The sequence below is a fragment of the Sceloporus occidentalis genome, unplaced genomic scaffold (assembly GCF_023333645.1).
Source record: "Sceloporus occidentalis isolate IW3139 unplaced genomic scaffold, rSceOcc1.0.p SCAF_163, whole genome shotgun sequence".
NCBI lineage: Eukaryota > Metazoa > Chordata > Lepidosauria > Squamata > Phrynosomatidae > Sceloporus > Sceloporus occidentalis.
The window spans coordinates 309474-331330 of NW_028317143.1; positions in this window are offsets into that span (position 1 = coordinate 309474).

The following is a 21857-nucleotide window of genomic DNA, read 5'->3' on the forward strand; positions in this document are numbered from 1 at the left end:
CATTGGTCATGTTTACAACTTTGGTTTTCATGGCTGAAAAGACCATGTGTGTTGCAGTTTTATAAAGTCCTTGGGACTCTATTGTGTTGAGCTGAAGGTCATGGCTTCCCTTTCCATAAATGGGCCAGTAGGTTGTTGAAAGAAATAGGAGAAATGGGTGAAACCAAGTGAGAAGGTCTAAAGAGAGGCCCTGCAACTATCTGCCCTACCCAACCATGGTAAATCCCAAGGGTTTCCTGTTGACCCAAATTGGTCCTACAGGACTGCAAAGCCAACATGAGTTAAGGTTGATGTATATTTATTCTCCAATTTCATGCTAACTGGATAAATTCTGAAATTAACGGAGGAACGTTCTGCCTCCATTATTAGAATGTACCCAAAATACAACTAATTACTGGTGTCATTTGATAAAAATATCTCATATAAGAATATCCTTGGTAAGGAGTCATTTAATGACTATGTACGCACCCAACACGAACACCTGTGATTAAGAAGGGGAGATCATCATCCTGAGCTACACGGGCGATGGAAGACGGGAGAAATGAAGACAAATTTCAAAACAGAAGTTCTTGTTATTCTTTTTTGTAAAGCGAGGCATATAATTGAAAACATCATTTATCTACCAAAATGTGTTCGCGGCTCCAACGTTACTTTTTTTTTATTTCAATAATAGTGAGACGAACCAGTGGCAGAAATACTGCTCTGAAATTATTGCGCAATAATATTCCATTTAAGTCTATGTTCGGAACACAAACTCAAGGGACATTTAAATTCAATATGAGACAAGGGGATATGATATTATACGGTTTATCATTTGAATTCATATTTTGCCCCAGATTCTTAAATTGTAAATATTATCGCATTTTAAACAGTAAAAGGGAAGCTTTACTTTGAAGCCGCTTTACCGCTGTGTTGGATGGTGCAGATCTGTAAATCTGGAGCCCATGATCCATCCACCTGATATATTTATAGCTACATGGCATTCTGAGTTTGCATTTTTTGAACTGGATCACCTATGCTTAACATCCATAGCCGGCAGGACCCGGCATCACTAGGTTGACTTGGTAGCCATAGCCATACTTGGCGAAACCCAGAGAGTCCTGGAGAAGCGCCGTTTCTCCAGGGGAGTGGGGTCCTGACATGCCTCACTCCTTGCCCATTTCCCTCTTAAATTGGGATGTCAGTGGGACTGCAAACTGATGTCTGCGGGTAGTTCTAGCCGAGTCCCACAAGAGCAGGCACAAAAGTTCCCTGTTATGGCCATACCTACCAGATAGCTGTTGACATGTCTTCCAGGTACATCCAATTACATGTGGAAGCCCATGTTCCTCACGGGTACGACTAATTACCTGCGAGGTTTAGGTAGCACACCTGAACGTTGTTTACTCACCCTGTGAGGGCTTCTCTTTTATAATCCCTGGATTATAAACTTTTTGGCTTGTAAAGTTCCTCGTGGACCCCCCCCAGCCTCATTGGCTTTTTCTGTTATTGACTAGGGGGGGAAACTTGGGTCTGGGACAAAAAAACCCTAAAATAAAAGCATTCAGCACAGAGGGTCTCATTTCTTGCACTTACCTTTTTCATTTACAAAAATGAAAATCAAATCACATATCCATGTTATCCATTACTGTTGCCAACATTTTAAGTTAAATCTTTACATCTGTCATGGAAGCTGCTTCCTTGTGTTGATAAACTGATATACAGAGACACACTTAGGCATGTTATTATGTATTATTTTATAGCATACCACCATATTCCGCAGCGCCGTACAATGCATAAACAGGACAAGTAGTGCCTAACAAAACTATTTGACTTACAAAAAAGAAGGGCAATAAGCTTTTCTACAGAGATAACCCGTCAGAAATACTCACACACACACATATACACACATTTATACACACATATACACACTGACCGCCATACTCGCAGATCCCAGCTCCTACCTGCAGAGTATCTCTGGCCCTGTAGCGGCCGGCTGCTGGCTGAGGGATACTCATAGAGTAACCATGATTCTTTTTCTTACAAGCAGAGAGCCATGAAGCTTCCACTTACTGGCTGCAACATGTGACTAAATAATAGCTTCTTACAGGCTGATCACGTCCCATTATAGAAGGAAGTAGGAACTTGACTTTGACATCACTGTTGCCCTTAATGTACTCTGTCTGTGCAAATTCACTATCAGCAGGAGAGGGGCCCCATACACCAAGTGGGTCCCCATCTGGGCTCCCACATTACCATACCTGGGAACTCTCCGGGTTTGACCCAGAGATTGCCAGGTGAGCGCTGCTCCTCCGGTTCTCTGGGTCAAGACCCGAATCCTCTGGGTCGCGGGGTCTTGACACGCCCTGCTCCCCGCCCATTTTTTCCTCTACATGGGGGTGTTCCCCCAGACGTCTGGAACGCCCCCGACATCAGCGGGACCGCCCACCGACGTCAACGGGACCGCCCGCTGATTTCAGTGTGCAGTCCCGCAAGGGAAGGCTCTGGGTAGCCGGAGGCGAGAAGTTCCCAGGTATGCACATTACCCAGCACAAGAAGGGTAGAGGTGAGCCCCGTGCCGCCAGGGGCAATTGCCCCATTATTAATCCACCCCTGGTACAAGTATTAAAACGTTGTCTCAATATATACTTCCTATATCATTCTGTTATATACTGAGACAAACTGTGTGTTCTCTCTGCTGCGTTTTAATAAACACCTGGAAGTCATTTACACGGATAATGCTCCGTAACATGAACCTAATGACAGCACATTATCAGCCTGCGGCAGCAATCTATACGACTACGCGTGTAACCGCAAACATTGACGTGTTAGCGGACAACTCCCTTCTAGCACAACATGGGCTTCTACATTTTAATTAACTGACGAATAACATTACCAATATGCCTAAAACATATGACATAAGGCCCCTGGGAATCAGCGTAGCTAAATGGACAGGGAGCATGTATGTGTGTGGGTTAGTGCATGCTCAGGGCATGTCCGTGTTTTGATTGGGGTATGTTAATTGAGGGGTGGGAGACCCTAGGTGATATAAGGTGCCCTCTGGGTGACCCCGGTCACTGTCCTTTTTTACAGGCACGGCCAACAGTCTTACCTGCTTCCCACCCTCCCTCCCTATTTCTTGTGTACTGACTTTCTTTCTTTTGTCACAGCTGGCGGTTTGTGTGTCCTTGCCGGTCTGGTTTTGGTAAGTGATGGAGTTTGGATGCTGGTGTAATGGAAGGCTCAATCCTCCCCTAACCTCTGGTGTTTTATTGGACGTGCCCACCGAGCTTGTTGGACGGCTGGTGGTTAGCATTGGTGGTGGGGCAGCGAAAGGTAGCTGTCAATTTTGTTTGGACGAGGGGGGAGGTGAGTACCTGTGGTCTGGATTGTGCAGTGTGAGAGGCCGGCAAGGACGGGGTTAATTCGGTTCCTGTGTTGGTTATGTTTTGAATATGTTACGGTAATGTGTTATGTATATTTGTATATTTGTATTTATTATTTATCGGTTATTGTATATTATTCTTATTGGTTTATGGTGTTTTGGGCCAACACAGTGTTTTATGGTTTTATAATAAAATTGTGCTGTGGCCTGCTTTATCCAATTTCGGTCTCCGTGTCGTTATTTGGTGGGTTAAACTGGTTTTGGGTTTACAATGCACGATACACACTACCTACATACATGTGTTAAATAGAGTCACATACGCCTCATCTCCTACCCCCGGAAAATCGAGAGGCTAAATCGGGACTGACCTTCACATGTTGGGAGGCATGTACACCACTGAGCAGGGGTTGGGTGCATATTATTTTTATATAGCGCCATCAAGTTCCGTAGCGCTGTATATACCGATTGATGTATCCCGGCACTCAGGACTGAAGCTGCGAAAACCACAAGGGAGCACTAAAAAAAAAAAGAGTTCCTACCATGGGAATCAAGAAAGTAAAGATAGGAGAGGGAGAAGCGTAAGAGATGGGGGGAGAAGCGTAAGAGATGGGGGGGAAAAAAGATAATAGAGAGATGGAGAAAAAGGGGAGTAATGTGATCATTAGAAAGGGAAGGGATGGGGATAGATAATGAGAAATAAGAGACACAGGGTGACTTAAAGAGGAGGAGGGATAAGGAGAAAGAAGAGAGAAAAAGAAAAGGGGAGATAATGAGATAGGGAAGAGAGTGCGTGTTTTGAAAGTGCATGTATATTAGGCCAAGTGTGTCTAAGGGCAAGTAAGCGTGTGGCTGCAGGGGCAAGTGTAAGACAGGATTTTTGTGTGGAAGGGCAAATGTGAATGTGCGTGTGTCTGTATGTGTGTATGGTGTATACGTGTGTGTGTGTCTCCACAGGTGTAAAAATGTTCCCATTTCCTTTCATATCTGTTCTTCATCTGATGTCATCACCACAACTATTTCTGTTATAATGGTCTCTACCTGGTCGCTACCTATCCATGTTTTTACTCCAAAATATTTATATTTTTCTCTTTTTTTTTTTAACCTATCTTGGTTATAGTATTTAGTCTATTTATTCCATAGCAGAGTTAAGTTAGGGAAAAATAAAACATTAAAACAGAAATATGTGCACTCTGGTGACCAAAACACTGAGCAGCAAGAGTCATACCTCAATTAATAACCCATCCGTTTTTGCAAATGTTACAAAAAGGAAAGATGCTGAACGGTCCATATACAATATTTATGTTTCTATAACGCGTCAGCTTTGGCAAATTAGAATGCACCAGGTGTGCGGATCAAAAATGTACGTTTTCTGCAAGCGAAGTAAACATCAAAGTGCTGAACATGTCAAGACGCCGTTAAATTGCGACGGTACTTATTTATTTATTTACTATTCATTTTACAAAGTCGTTTTGCTCGATAAGTATTGATGTGTTTCTCTCGCTACTGCTTGCATTCAATAGTCACTTAAGGATACTTTAAGGGACACCGTATGCACTTTAATGTCTATGTTAGCTGAGAGGTTCCTTTCCATGATGCCCCTCTTGCAAATAGAAGCACTTTTCTGACACTGATTGGCTACTTCAAGCAGCCAATCTGTGTTGAGAATTAATGGACCATGAAGGGGGGCAGGTTGGGTGTGCAGCTTCTACCTAAGTCAAGTCTTTTATTTTTCCTTAAATGCATATTAAACTAATCACAAAATAAATGCACAGGTTTCACTGTACACCCTTGTGGCACCCAAAGGGTGCTTTTATGGACCTTATTCACCCCCTACCAAAGAGGATTAGAGGTAGGGTTGGGTAGATAGGGTTTTGGGTTTTTTTTTATTTATTTTTGCATTATTTTTTTAATTAATTTATTATTTTAAAAAAAAATATTATTATTTATTATTATTATTTTAATTTATTTATTTTTGTATATTTTTGCAACAGGAATAAAATATTGCAATGCTGTATGAATTTGTGTTCAAATTCCAATGGTTTGAGTTATGACTAATACAAGCAATCTTTTCATGAGTATAATATCTCTTATTTAAGGAAGGCTCTGTTTTTTGATGATTACGTCGGATATTGGCAGCACTGCTCTGCATCCATCCCCAATGGGTTCGGTGAATATGGAGCAGATGACGGATATAATTTTTGGCAGTTAGTCTCCAAATAAAAAAAAAAAAAGTTTATTTTTATCCCCCAAAGAGAAAAATAAATAAATGTTGTCCTCTGTCATAAAGACGGGGGGGGGGGGGGGGATGGCACGATAAGTTAAATGCAATTATCCAGCCACAGCTCAGCTGAAATACCCATCATTTCTGCACTACTAAACACCACTTCAACTTAAGCCATGCAAGAAACATTCAATTTGATGCCCAAATGGAAATGAGACATTCATCTAGTGGCAAACAAATGGCCGTTCTATTATAATTGTGATTGAGAGATCGAGATGGTACACTATATCTTCAGTTCAATGGCTACATTAAACGCCAACTTTCCTAGATTTCAGCAAAAAGGCCTTAGGTTTGAATCCTTTTTGAAAATCAAGGAATTTGTTTTAATTGCAAACAATGCTGATGTTCTAGGTAAAAATATTCTTGGTTACTTCTTGACATTCCTTCCTTCCTTCTTTCTGCCTTCGGTGGGGTATTTGTGACTCAGCGGACACAGCTAGGATCACACAAATAGACCCACGAAGATACTATCCGGATCCTTGGCTTATTTTTTTAACCTGCGTCCCTAAATAGTTATCAACCTTGGTCAGAATTACTGCTCATAAATAACAAGTGCAAAAAACAAGAGAAAAACCCAAAGTAACACGTGTATTAATCAAAAGTATAATACTTCCCTCAAGACTGCAGCTTCCAAAAAACACTCTTCCTTAAAGTGTAGAAACAACTGTTAAGAGAGTCCTCCAGAAAGATGAAGGGATGGACCCATTGCAAAATCAGTTTATTTTAAGTTGTATTAAGTTTATATTACATCATAACTTTTTTTTGGTTTAATGATGGGTTTTATTTACAACTTTGTGGTACCGCCATGGGGACCAAATTCGCACCAAGCTATGCCAATTTGTATGTGGCAGATTGGGAAGCCCATAACATCTGGTCCCAAAACCCGTTTGGTGCGAATTTGGTCCTCTGGCGGCGCTATATTGATGATATACTTATCATCTGGAAGGGACCGTTAGATGAGCTTAATCGGTTCCTTGATTATATTAACAACAATTCATATAATCTAAAGTTTTCTTCATGTATCCATCCCCAAGAAATCAACTTCCTGGACCTTACTCTTTATGTTGAGGAGGATAAGATTAAATCTAGGACTTTCTTCAAACCAACCGATGGCAACAGCTACATAGACTTTGGCAGTTGCCACCATCCACAATGGCTGCAGAATGTCCCTAAGGGACAATTTGCACGGATCCGTAGGAACTGCACAGAGGAGAAAGATTTCCTTACTCAGAGCGAAATAATAATGGATAAATTTAGGGAAAGAAATTATCCGGATGAGTTGTTAAGGAAACAATTCAGGTCTATAACAGAAAAGAAAAGAGAGTCTTTACTGGGAGATAAAACCTATAAACACACGAAGTCGTTTGATTTTGCTTTTCTTACTAAGTATAGCAATAAGGCATTCGAAATAAAAAGGGCAATAACAAAATGCTGGCCCATCCTGCAACAAGATAGTGTTTTAAAAAACCATCTCCCAGAAAAACCAAATATAATCTATAAAAAGACAGAGAGCCTAAAATCCATTCTGTCTCCGAGCATTCTACCTGATATAGAGAAAACTAATAAAAGTGATAATTTCTTACCCAATAAAAATCCAGGTTTTTATAGATGTGGAATGTGCAAGCTCTGCAAAACGTGTTTTAAACAAGATAAGAAAATTACCAGTTTTAGATGTTTTAATACAAAAAAGGAGTATGACATTAAGCACTTTATCCACTGTAGGTCAAAAAACGTTATCTATCTCTTGGAATGTACATGTGGGGCTCGGTACATTGGACGAACAACGAGAGAATTAAAGGTTAGGGGCCTAGAACATCTCTGTGGAATACGGAATAAAAACTTCAAACATAGCGTCCCTAAACATTGTAATACCTGTAAGGATTTTTCCTTGGCAAACTTCAAAATAATAGGGATTGACCGTGTATCACCCCATTGGAGGGGTGGGGATTTAAAGCAGGCTTTAGCAAAAAAGGAAACACAATGGATATTTAAGTTCCAGACACAAAAAACCGGGGGGTTTAAATATCGATCTGGATATTTTGGCTTTTATGAATGACTGAAAAAAAAAATAAAAATAAAAAAAAAAAAATTCTAAGCACTTACCTCTATACACATTTTGCACTTTTAGGATTGTCGTATAAACCCTAAATAGGGTCTTGTATTTTTGCATGATCACCATTGATTGCACTTTGCACTTTATATTGAGTCACTTTATATAAATTATATATTGGGGTATTAGCCTTGATGATATCTTCCTCTATGTATGAAAATAGGCTGCTGTTTTTTATCGTTTTTTCTTCATAATATTATGTTGGGATCGATTTTAGTCGGATGTATATTTAGAATGAACCACACGATGTTTGTATTATAGTTTTATATTTTTTATTATGTGTAACTTTTATTATGTATGATTCTTTATGTTTCCTGCTGCGGGATGTCCGCTGGGTCCTTGATGGTGCTTCTAAGGACAAGTTAACAACTCGTTCCTTCCCCCTATCGGGTGGTTGGTAGTCATCGGGGACTTGCACGGCGATGCTGGAGGTTACATCTGCAGACGACGGAAGACGGGGGATGTCTTTTTCCATCACCGGTGTGGATACGCCGATGTAGACGTAGGATCCATTCACTGACGTCGGAAGCCTACGCACGCCTGCCGAGGACCAGAGAGGACGCCCCATAGATGATGTTAATACGTCGGCTCACGTGATCTGACGTGAGGACGAACCCGGAAGTGCTCTTATGAGCATAAAAGGACTTATGGACTCCCAGTAGACAGGTTTATCTTTTGTTAATTTTATTATACTATATTGGATTTTAATTTAATTTACTCCTGAAGAAGCCGACGTGCGATCGGCGAAACGCGTCGAGGGATTTAATAAACCATTTTTACAAGATTTCGGTGGATTCTTACTTATATGCATATGCACTATTCTATTCGAATGGTGCCACCGTAATTGTAAGTGCACACTCGTCTTATTTACATCCGACTACTGAAGATACCGCACCATTTGTCCACTTCTATATTTTGCAGCACCAAAGATCTGAAAATTGGATTTTTTGATGAGCACACCATTTGCAGTCCACTTGTGAGTGGTACTTATTTTCACATTTTACATTTTGAGTATACATATTGCACTATTGTGTTGTATTTTGTTTTTCCCTCATGTACATGCGCTCCATTCCGTGCTATTTTACTGCTCATAAATGCATGAAATGGCCCATTTTGTTTGTTTTTGTAGTTGTAATTTTAATTGTTGTGATAAATCTGATTTGTTGGTACTGAATTAAGAAAAAAACAGCAATAAAAACAAAGTACTAATGATAAGAATTATGCCGGTTGCATAGAATGTTCCTTAGAAGGGAAAAAAAAGTGCGATAGTGAACCCCATTGGAAAATAAGGAAGGATCTATTTTGTGATGATAATGTTTAACTCCTACTAGTCATTTAAGTCATCATACAAGCCAATTGGGCTAAACATTTGTTGTTTTTCAAAATGAATCCTACATTTCTCTTCTTCCATGTATATCACTTGGAGCAAAATTCAGTCCGTATATTTTGTTTTGGGGCAAAGATGGCACAGGCAGGCTGTTTGGGGGGCAAGGATGACTTGGGCTGATACATAGATGTTTCTGAGCTTTATTCATCTAGGCGATTTTAAAAGGATGGATCCTCATTTTTGAAGATCACCAAAGAAAATACTTTTACTCATCTCCAAGTGTCATGGAAACCCAGAAACTGTCACTTCAAGCTGCGAAGAGCCATTTGATCCACCTAATCTGTTTCTGGCTGCTCTAATACCTCAATTTACTTGGTCCTTGGGTTCATCTACTATATATCCCATGGTGGCTTAACTTAATTGCATTATCTTTTGTCTTTTCCACTCACCCACCACCCTTTCGGTGAACAAATACTTGACATCAAATTTTGTCTGTCAACGCCCAACGAATGCTATATCCATCTCTACTTGGCTTGGTCAGATGAAGCGTTTAGTTCTGTGTTTTTCCAAGTATCCTTTCAATGTGATCTTAAAATATATCTTAATATTGTTTAAATAAATCAAACAACTTGATCTATAAACAGAGAATAAATATCACAAGCTGGCTTGCCTTCTCTCTAACACACGTATGTGAATCTTAATGTCTGTAGACTGTAGACTTGGTGACCCTTGATGGCTACCAAAGGCTCATTGAAGATGCTTTGCAGTAGCTGTTTCCTAATGTTACTAACAACCAGACTCCATTCACACAATGAAAATGAAACTGATGACCACACGGGTGCAAAGTCACCCTCAAAAAGTCAAAATCTTCACAACTTCTGTTTTGGAGTAAAAGTAATGGAACACTTCAGTGATCTGGGTTTCTTGTGTGTATCTAGCAGGTCCCTGAATTTCTTGTATCATCGCAGCCTTTAAAATCTTTCCCTTGTTTAATCTTAAGAGACTGCTTCGAGACTGAACACCTGATCGTAAGAAATGTGCCTGTTGCTGGCAATCTAAAATACTTAACATTATTCACCCAGAAAAAATCAGGTTTTTAGTTGGAAACATTATATGCTTAATTGAATTAAAAGATTGGCTACCATTATCCACTTCATGAAGCGTGGTCAAATTAAACCCATGCTACTCGTCGTAATATAACCTTCGGGTTTAAAGTTACTCATAATTCCAATTTGCAAAAATATTCTTTGTCTTCATTAAGACAAAGTCATGCCAGAGTATACAACTTTGAAAGGCAGCCGTACCAACGACACAAATTAACACTAGAAGTGATAAAATGAAGCCAAAGTCATAAACTATCATAAAAAGAACAAAAAGAAGATACAACGAGATTAAAGATCTCCCTTGTAACCGGTCCTATGGAAGTTAGAGACCCTATCCAGTCGTCCCCCCCCACTCATATCGTAACCTAGGTGGGATGGGGATTTAACAATAAACTAAAAGCCTTTATGGGGGCATAACATAAACCCAATCTCTTAATGCCCCGCATCAAGTCCTCGTCTTGGCCATCAAAATATAAAAGTTTAAAAAAAAAGACACATATTATAAAATGATACATTATTATATTATTTATATATATATATATATATATATATATATATATATATATAACAACCACAAACATTTTCAATATTTCCACATTTCTCGTTTTCGGGCTTCACGACATCTGATATAAAAGTCAGACTGAAATGAAGTCCATGTTTTCCCAAGGGTAATTTTTTATTTTTTTTTACCACTAGAAGAATTTGCTGAGCGCAGTAACATGCAAATCAGAGTGGAAATGTCGATTATGAAAATGCACTCATCATAGTTCTGCTAAAAAGCCTTGGAGACTTCATTTTAAAATTACGTACAAAAGCATTAAAGCCCGAACATAATTTAAACACATCTAACAGCCTCTGCCAGCCGCGCCAAATTTGGTTCATCGTATCATCGTATCTGAAAAAATCAAATATATGCATTTTTTGCTTAACGACTCTAACAAATACTCGATTAAAGCGTTATTTTATAAAAAAAAAATGAAAAATGTAGAATAATACATTTTTTTGATTACAGAAATTTGCCTAATGGCACTTGATTCTCGCAAAATGAAATATGCTACTTTTCTCCTGATGACAAATTTTGTTGGTAAGTATGTATTGCTTTTGTCATTATCCTCCATAACATTAACTGCCATCTAGTAATTACTTTGTGTGGGCACAAAGAACTCATTAACGTGGGTGGAAAGAAGTCGGGGAAATTGCAAAAGGAATTTCTAATTGGCGTCTTCCTGACAATTTTGTAATAAATCAATCATGGAAATTTTTTATTTAAAGCGAATCTGTCTTTTTTCCCCAAAAAAATTCCTATGTTAAAATTCTCTACAATTAATAAACGAGTGTAATTGGTTTGCAGATTAAAATAAGAAATATGTATCGGAGAGCCAGTTTATGTGCGTACCATGGGAGCGGCCATCTTAACTTCCTGTTCTCACGATCGGTATGATCGTTTCTCCCCATTAAGTTATCTATACATGGTTTAGATAGATCACATAGACCATACATGGCTACAGAATACTTGTAAGAAGATCAGTAATGATTTTATGTTTAGTGTGTTGGAAAAATTGTGAGAATTTTCAGAATGTTCCCTTTTTTTTCTATGGCTCTCTCAATGCTAAATTTGATCTTACTGCTTGTTTGCGTCTTATGCTGAGAAGTTCTTCCTTTATTGTTAAGTATACCATACCTGGGAACTCTCGAGGTTTGACCCGGAGATTGCCGGGTGAAGCACCGCTTCTCTGGTTCTCCGGGTCAAGACCCGAATCCTCTGGGTCGCAGGAGCGGGGTCTTGACACACCCCGCTCCCTGCCCATTTTTCCTTTAAATGGGGGTGTTTCTGGGAAGGCTTTCCACAGGATTTTGGAGAGTTTCTATGGGAGTTCATCCAGTAGAGCGTTTGTGAGGTCGGCACTGATGTTGGACGAGACGCCCAGCTCACAGTCTCCATCCCAGTCGATACAAAAGGTGTTCGATGAGGTTGAGGTCGGGGCTCTGTGTGGCCTGGTCACGTTCTTCCACACCAAACTCATCCAACCATGTCTTTATGTACCTTGCTTTGTGCTCTGGGGTGCAGTCATGCTGGAATAGAAAAGGATCTTCCCAGAACTATTCCCACAAAATTGGAAGTGTAGCAGTGTCCAAAATTGGTGAAAAGCAGTGCTTCATTATGTCATAATGACACATCAAGACATTTTGGACAATGCTATGCTCGCTGCCAGGTATAAGAAGTCGCTCTTCATACATTTTCTGAATGCAGCTTAATCCCTCATCCTTTTGTTTTGGAAATTCCAACATTGTCCTCATGTGCTGGATTAGATTTGGAGAGTGGATTTCATTCGTAACATGGGGCTGTTGGACCTGCTTTGTTCCAAACTGAATTTTTGCTTATTTTTTTAAATCAGCAGTAGCTATTTTATTAAATATATAAAATCAAGTCTAGTTCAGGCTTAATTAAGATCAAAAAGAAAATCTATGTTGCTACAAAAAAAATATAGGGTATATAGTAAATTGTGCTTGTGTTCTTAATGGCAGCATAAAAAAAATACAGATGTTAAAGGTAAAACAGGGATTTAAGTATTAAATGTTTAAATCCAAGATGTAAATCCCAGGTCAGATTTATTTTGGAAGACAGGATGGACTGTGACAATTGTGTTTTACTTAATTCCTATTCATTAGGTACCCTATATTAGCTACTTTTAAAAAATAAATTATTGGCAAACTAAGTTTAGACTTTTTGTACTAAATGACAAATTGTTGTAAGACTTCAGGGTACAATCACTTGGTCTGATGGGTCTGATGCTCGGAAGGAACACTCCAGCCATGCACTTTAGTGCATATGATAGCTGAATAGTCCCTTTAAATTTACATGGCCTCCCAGTTGCAAAGGCATGAGGGTGTTCAGAAGAATCCCCCAAATGCATTTGCCCCCCAAGATACCACCAGTCAGCTCCAACACTTGGAGGTCTAAAGAGACCATTTGTGAAAACTGCTCTCACCGGTTTCTATTGGAGCTCTTTTCTGCCACTGATTGGAAGGAATCATCAGCACTAAAGCAGCGTGAATCATTGGATAAGGAGTTCTGGTGTAGCTATAGAGCTGCAGCTTCTTCTGATGGTATTTTGTTTCTTGGATCGCAGAATGTTTGCTGGGCATGAGTGCATCACAGGGTTCTACGGCCTGTGAACTCTACGGAGGCAGTGGCTTCATGAGGGTTCAGGGCTAGCCGAGCACAAGATCACAAACTCTCAAAAGGAATAGAAGGAAAATCCATGTGGAAGCTCATGAGGACCAAAATTTGGAGAACAGGAGTTCAAGTGGGCCTGGCTTTCGCTGTACTCCCTTCTTCAGAAACTCGGCAGAGACGGCTGTAACAAAGAGCTAATATAAGACAAAATGTTATCTAAACATTTCCTAGCAAACTATCCAGCTGCACATATGAAGTTTCTGCTCTATAACATGACATGTTGTCAACTTCATGAACAAGTTCTAGGAATAGAGGCCTTTGTGATTGAGTTTGGGTTGGAGGTCACATACTCCTCTGGAAATGGCACTGCCACGACTAGCTCAAGTGCATCCCTGTGGCAGCTGTACCTCTTACCCTATGGAATTTAAGGTCCTGCTATCCTAATTGAGTGAATGACTAGGGTACTGATTTTCGGGGTAACTGTTAGCAAGTTCATGAAAACTTGAATCCTGTTCATGTCATCAGTCAACAGCACCGCACCAGGGACCTGATCATCCAACTGTACCGTCTGCTCTCGGTATCATGACAGAGGACCTTCCGTGACCAAGGATCTGCCACCCTAGGCTTGCTCAGCATTTGTCAGCATATACTGACACAGTTATACTGACTATAATGTTTATCATTTTGAGTAAAATCAATATCGGAACCCGACTGACTTATTTATAAATCTAACTAAACTGTTCTGTTGAAAAGATGAGTTATTCTGTCTAAGCTGTTTGGTACACTGGGAGCCTGAGGGATCAGCTAAAGAGATATGACAGATAGACTCTCCATTTTCAAGCAATGAGTTGACACTTTACTTTGCCTATTCATATCATATAAATATCAGATTCAGTATTGCATTTTTTCATGTTATTAAAGAACAAACACAATATACAAGGATAGAAGTTAAAGGACTATTTAATACAATCTGATTACTGGTGAAAAATAGAAATATTGCCTTATTAGATAATCTGTAAATACATTGACAAGAAAAACTACTTCCTGATATTTCAAAAATATGTCAGTTTAGTCAATGATATTAAATATACAGTTGCATTTTTTAATCTGGGCGCTCAAACAGTGTAAAACAATATCATACCTGCCAAATGCTCCGCTTCTGAATGGTCCAGGGGTGCACTAGGGAAGGAGAGTGTCGGCAGCAGTGAAGGCAGCGTTTCAGGTGATGTAAAAGGGAGGGGAGGAGGGAGAGCCAGGAAGTTGCACTAATGATAGGAGAGAGTGAAAGTGTGTGGATGTGATGTTAAGAGATTGAGTGTATGGTGTTACTGTGTGCATAGGAATATGGTGTTAGCATGAATGTGTGTTACTGTATGGCCTTAGAGTGTGGATCCATTAGTGTATAGTGTTAGTGTGTGTGTGAGTATATGGTATCAGCTAATGAAGAAATACTGCACCACTAAAGTCTGAAGCTGACTGGTTCTTATTGAACCTATCTCCACTTCTTTACCTTTTGACATATTGTGTTTTTTTAGAATAATTTTTATTGGACCCAGGCCCGGACTGGCCATCGGGCACACCGGGCATTTTCCCGGTGGGCCGGGCGGCCCAGGGCCGCATTGACGTAGGGGCTGATGGAGCTGCAGCTCCAGGCACCTACCTTAAAATAGGCTCAGTCAGGACCGGACTGACTGGGCCTATGCGGCCGCATTAACGCAGGGCATAAGGGGCACCTGCCCCTTAAGCCCGCAGCAACTGCGACCGTGTCCGCCTCTCTAGGAAGCCAGGCAACCTCCACCAGGGCCGGCCTTAGAGGTGCGCGGCCGCACACGGCTTAAATTAAAACATCGGGGGATTTTTTTGTTTACTTTATTTAACATCCTTCATGTTAAATAAAGTTTGTTTAACTTTATTTAACATGGAGGATGTTAAATAAAGTAAAAAAAAAAACCCCGATGTTTTAATTTAAGCCCTGTGCGGCCACACACCCCTAAGGGCGGCCCTGGTGGGGGCTGCCTGGCCTCCTAGAGTGGCGGACACGGTCGCAGTTGCAGCTTACTCCGGCAACAAGGCAACGGGGGGCGGTCCGCACCGGGTGCCGCTCCTCAGGGGCGTGCCAACTTGCCAGCACCCCTCCAGAGACGGACAGTAATGTCCGCCACTGGAGGAGCAGGCTCACAAGGGAGCGGTATCGGAGGTCTTTAACACACCTCCGATATCGCTCCCTTGCGATCCGCGCGGCAACAGCTGCTGTGCGCCGGGATTTGTTGTCAGATCCCGGCGCACAACACTGAAGCCACGCCCACTGAACCGGAAGAAGACAGAAGAACTGAAGAAGAGGAGGAAAAGAAAGCATTCAGTGAGTGAGAGTGGATTGGTATATGTGTGGATTGGTATGTGTGGATTAGTATATGTGTGGATTGGTATATGTGTGGATTGGTATGTGTGTGGATTGGTATGTGTGTGGATTGGTATGTGTGTGGATTGGTATGTGTGTGGATTAGTATATGTGTGGATTGGTATGTGTGGATTAGTATATGTCTGGATTGGTATATGTCTGGATTGGTATGTGTGTGGATTGGTATGTGTGTGGATTGGTATATGTGCGGATTGGTAAGTGTGTGAGAGTGATGGGTGTTATGCTGTACCATTTCCAATGTATTTTTCATTATATAATTATTGCACCCCCACCACAGGAGTCCTGAAAAGTAAGTGAACTTCAAAGGGGGAGAGGGTAGATAGTTAGGAGGGGGTAGATAGGGAGAAGGGAGTGAGCCGGGGGGATAGGGGGTAGATAGGGAGAAGGGAGTGAGAAGGGGTAGGTAGGACAAAAGGGAGTGAGAAGGGGTAGATAGAGCAATCATACTTCTATCATGCCAAGTCTGCGAGTACATCCTGGAATCTGGGTATGCCTGGGCATGATAGGAATGTGATTGCTGTTAACAATCATATATATATATATATATATATATATATTAATATTGTTATTTAATTGTTTTGTCCTATTTTGGTGTGTTACTTACTTTAAATAAAAGTGTTAGATTTTTTTATGGTGTGTGGGGGGGTCATATTCGGTTTCGGCCAGGTAAATGCTGCATTTTTGGTTTCAGTCCAGAATTCGTTTCGGTGCATCCCTACTACTAATGAAGTGGTAGACCACATCAATGTTTGGCTTAGTATATAGTGATAGGAGTTATGCTGCACTATCGTCAATGTCTGGCTCAATGTATAGTGATAGGGATTACGCTGTACCACCGTTAATGTGTGCCTCAGTATATAGTGATAACAGTAAGTGTTATGCTGTACCACCTTCAGTGTCTGCGCCGGTATATAACGGTAGAAGCTATGCAGTTTTAAAGTGTGTGTGTGTGGGGGGGTGCCACATACAGGATCCGCCCCAGGTGCCAAATACTCTAGGTACGCCCCTGGATAGAGGGGGTACATAGTGATAAGGGGGAACATAGTTAGAAGGGGCAGATAAGAAGGGGATGGGGAGAGGGGGTAGTGTGAATGCGTACAAGAATGAATGAATAAATGTGTGGATGAATTGTGTGAATGCGTATGAGAATTAATGAATTCATGTGTGGATAAATTGCTTGAATGATTTGTGAGACTGCATTAATGAATATGTGTTATTGATTTGTGTGAATGAGTGAGTAAGTGTTTGTGTCTATCATGAATGTTTAAGTGATTTGGGGAAATGCAAAGATGGTACATGAAGGGTGGGCTTTAAAAATAAATAAATAAAAAAAAATGGGCTGCTCAGTCTTAAATGCCCGGGCCTGTTTTTTGTCCCAGTCCGGGCCTGATTGGAACCATTTGGTAGTCACCATTAGTGATCCGGCACAACAGGATCTTTGCCATTTGCTATTAAATTATAAATTTCTCCGGCCAGCTCATTTAGAAGGTTCCTTGGTGCACAGTTCCACATTGAAATAACTCTTCCATAGATGTTTACAAAGATGACCGTAATTATCACACAAATTCCTGTGTTTTTTCCCATTTGAAATAATTTAGATTTCTAGAGGCAGTGGCGACTCTAGAAACAATATATAGGGGGGGCACACAAGATACCACAGTCAAACTGGGGGGGCATTAATAATTTCCAAAAGTAATGTGCTATGGAATTATACTTTTGTTATTGGGCTAAAATAATACTTGATCATTCAACATGGGAAGCCTGAAGCCGCAATTGAGTGCGACTAATCCTTGAAATAAATATTATAACACAATAAATAACTTTTCCACTAAATGATTTCAGGGCCTTGAACGTTTTGTCCCCTGAAGTCACTACAACTTCAGGAGGGCATTTTATCTCTGGATAAATCTAAATAATTCCTACTGTAAGTTAAGTGCCAGGAAACAAATGACCAAACACACACACCAACACAGGCTCTGCCACACCGACACCCAGACACACACACCAGGACAGGCTCTGCCACACCAACAACCAAACACACACACACAACAGGACAGGCTCTGCCACACAGACACCCACACACATTAGGACAGGCTCTGCCACACCCACATCGAAACACACACACCAGGACAGGCTCTGACACACTGACACCGAAACACACACCCTAGGACAGGCTCTGCCACACCAACACCCAAACACACACCAGGACAGGCTCTGCCACACCAACACCTATACACACACACCCGAGGACAGGCTCTGCTACGCTGATAACCAAAAACACACAAACAGCAGGACACAATCTACGTCACAGACGTCTACATCAGGATGGATTTTTCACACTGCATTGTTGTTTATACCCCCCTTAGTGTTTTTGCCCCTTTTGTATTGATGCCCCTGCTGCCCATATATATTAATATTAGCCCCAGTTGCCGATAGCAGGTATAGATCAACACATTAACACACAAACCAAGCTTTGCATGTATAGATCAACTGAAATTCACTTGTGATCTCAGCACTGAAGGTATATATCAAATAAACAGAATCAGACATACAAATCCTGTATCTGCAGGTATACAATAGTATATGAAAAGTAGCATTGCAGGTATAGATCAAATAAATACATGGAAACAGCATTGCAGGTATTAATCAACTGAATAAGACATACAAACACTGTATTTGCAGGTATACATAAATAATGTATGGAAATATATAGATATGGATCTGCAGAATAACGCAAAACCCAGCTTTGCAGGTATAGATCAATTGGAATTCACATAAAAACACATCATTAAAAGGTATATTTAAAACCCCCTAAATTACAGGCATAGATCACAGGTTGCACACCCCAAAGCCAGCCCTGGCGTCCACACTGCCCACACAGCAATCACACTCCTATCATACCCAGGCAATCAGTAAATGCTGGTACCTAGGCATGATGGGACTGTGCTTGCTGTTAGCAATCACACTCCCATCATGCCCGGTCAGCCAGTACATGCTGGTACAGGGTGGCTGTAAGTGATGTGTAGACCCCATACTGCTGGCAGCATCAATACACAAGGGGGGCAGCTAGCTAGGTTTCAGCATGTACTGGCTGACTTGGCATGATAGGAGTGTGATTGCTAACAGCAATCACAGTCCCACCATGCCTAGGTTCCAGCACTTACATATCCATGCTATTACACACACACTCATTCATTCATATACTTATTCATTCACAGATTAATTCCCTCAATCACACATACTCATTCAAACACCCACCCCACCCCCTTACCTGCACTTCAGCAGAGGGCGCGGCCTCCCTCTGCGTTCTCTGGTACTGCACAGAGGAAGCAGGACTGGAGCAGAGTCATGTGATGATACGTGAACTCTGCTAGGTTTCGCTTCCTCTATTCAGTACAGAAGACCCTCCCACAGGTAAGCAGCAGGGCTCGAGGTGCGGCCGGCGTAAGATTGGTTGCCCTGGCTTGCCCCCCTGTAGCGACGCCACTGTCTAGAGGCGAAGTAACTGTTGAATCATTATACAATATAAATCCAGCTGAATACATACACCAGGCCTCCTTTCTTCTTACATTTCACGTTGTATCTTATTGCGTCTAATTGTATATCACTATATAATGCTTAACTTACTAGTATACCCTTAGTTGAGATGATGCATTTGACATCACATCCTGTTTCCAGTGTATTCGTGCATCACTTCCTTTAAACTCTGTCTTGACCTGTGGGAGGGAAGTAAGGATTCTAAGCCCACCCACCATAAACTGTTTGCTTTGTTTATGGAGATCATGAAGACAAGACACCACACTTGCTAGACAATTGGAAAATAATATTGTTGAAGGTGACAGTAAGTAATGATGTCCAGGGTTTGGTTCCCTCGGATGAAGGGCCATCATAGATGGTCACATCTAAAAAAAAGCCAAGTATATTTATATACAGTACTGTGCAAAACTTTTAGGCAGGTGTGAAAAAATGCTGAATGTAAAAACAAATGTATGAATATTTTTTTAAAAAACGTTAATAGTTTATTTTTATCATTTAACAAAAAGTGAGTGAACAGAAGAAAATCTGACCACCCTTTGCCTTCAAAACAGCATCAGTTCTAGGTTCACTCACACACAGTACTTTAAGGATAGGTTGTTCCAAACGTCTTGGAGAAGTCACCTCAGTGGATTTAGATACCTCAATTGCCCTCTCTCTTCATGTAATCCCAGAGAGACTCGATGATGTTGAGATCAGGGCTCTGTGGGGGCCATACCATCACTTCCAGGACTCCTTGTTTTTCTTTATGCTAAGGATAGTTCTTAATGGCTTTGGCTGTATGTTTGGTGTCCTTGGATGGTGTTGCATAATGGAAACATTTGCAGAAATGCAGTCCCAAACTTGCAAACCTCCACCATGCTTCACTGTTGTTGAAGATGACAGCAAGTAAAGTGGTCTGGGGGCGGGGGGGGGGCAGTAATTTATGGCACAGAAAGACACATACTGGGGGCAAGTCTTGCCATAGAATACCAATTGGCCCCAACCTGCACCGGTGACAGAGGATACTTATTGCCCCCAGTCTTTGCCAGGCAATTGGTATTCTATGTCACAGGCTGGGATGAATTAGTAATTTATGGCACAGGCTGGGGGCAGTTGGTTTTCTATGGTACAACCTCAATACTCCACAACCACTACTCGGTGCTCCTAGTCTGATACCACATGGGGAACTGCGGGGTACCAATCCTCCAGGTGAAGCACAAGTCTTATTTCCTTCATCGCTTTGCAACCAAAGAAACATGGCTCTCCTCACCTGGTGCTATCTAATCAACTCTCATTACCTCCAAAAGCCACCCTGTTGGGACTTTTGAGTCTCTGTCATCATTCTAATCTCTGGAACGTCTTGAAAGCAGCTCCGATATAATATTCCTTAAAATGATTTCTCCCAGCATGTTGATAAAAACTACTCTACAGATTAAACCCTTCTACGTAAATTGGTCATCTGTACGTTTCTTTTTTTCTGAAAAGCACATTCGCTAAATAAATGTCCACAGTGGAAACCAAATTTAAACTTAAAGATATTGGCACAAACAAAGCCAAAATGCAGCTGTCTTAAGACAATATCTTGAAAAACACTTAAAACATCAAAAACTTCAGACCTCCTTGCATGAATATGTCTCTTTGCTGACTTGCTTTCCGGCCATGCTAGATCTGACAGCTGATATATGCTATTACTCAGTGTCACTTTAACATTTGCCTTTATCATTTTTAATACGATTTGACTTACTTTACGTGACATTTTACCGCACCCCAGATGCAGGGCAGAGAACCGTGGCCTTAACATATACACCCCTGGAATGGCGTGGTTGCTGGGGAGAATATGTTCATGTTAATATATCATGGATGCCAAGTCCATACAAATTAAATGCCTTCCCCTCTAGATTGTAAGCTTGTTGCCCCTTGTATATATAAAACAATAAATAAAAATAATAATACATTTAGTTAAAAAAGATGGATAGCCCTGGACGAAAAAAAACAAAAAAGAATGGCAAAATATTTCAAATTTGTCAAGATTTGTTTGCCATGTTTTGGCGCCATTACTACCCATTTTGGTGCTTTTTGATGAGATAAACGACTATACAACTATAGTTAATTTTATTGATTGTTTGGGACTGCAGCAGAATTGTATATTAATATAAAAATAATATTCCCATTTTCCTATTAAGTTGTGCCTTAGTGATATACTTACACTACCAGCAAAACCTTTTTATTTTTGGGCAACACAAAAAAAAAAGAAAATCATTAATTGGTGAAAAATTAGGCAGGGCAGGGGACTGTGCAATGCGTTGCACATTTATACTACCAGTGAAAAACTATTAATTTTGGACTTTTTGGAATATTTTGGCAGGGCATGTGCAACAGTGTGCTTTAGAATAAAGCGCTTACTGATTTGATAGCTATATGCCAATGTAATAAAACAAATGCTTCCTTCCAGAAAAGAAATTAATCAAATTGATTATTACTCTGAAAAATTGAAACTACTCATAAAACAGAAGGTATTTGCAGTGAAGGGCATTTGTATAAAATTGAGTAAGGAATTTA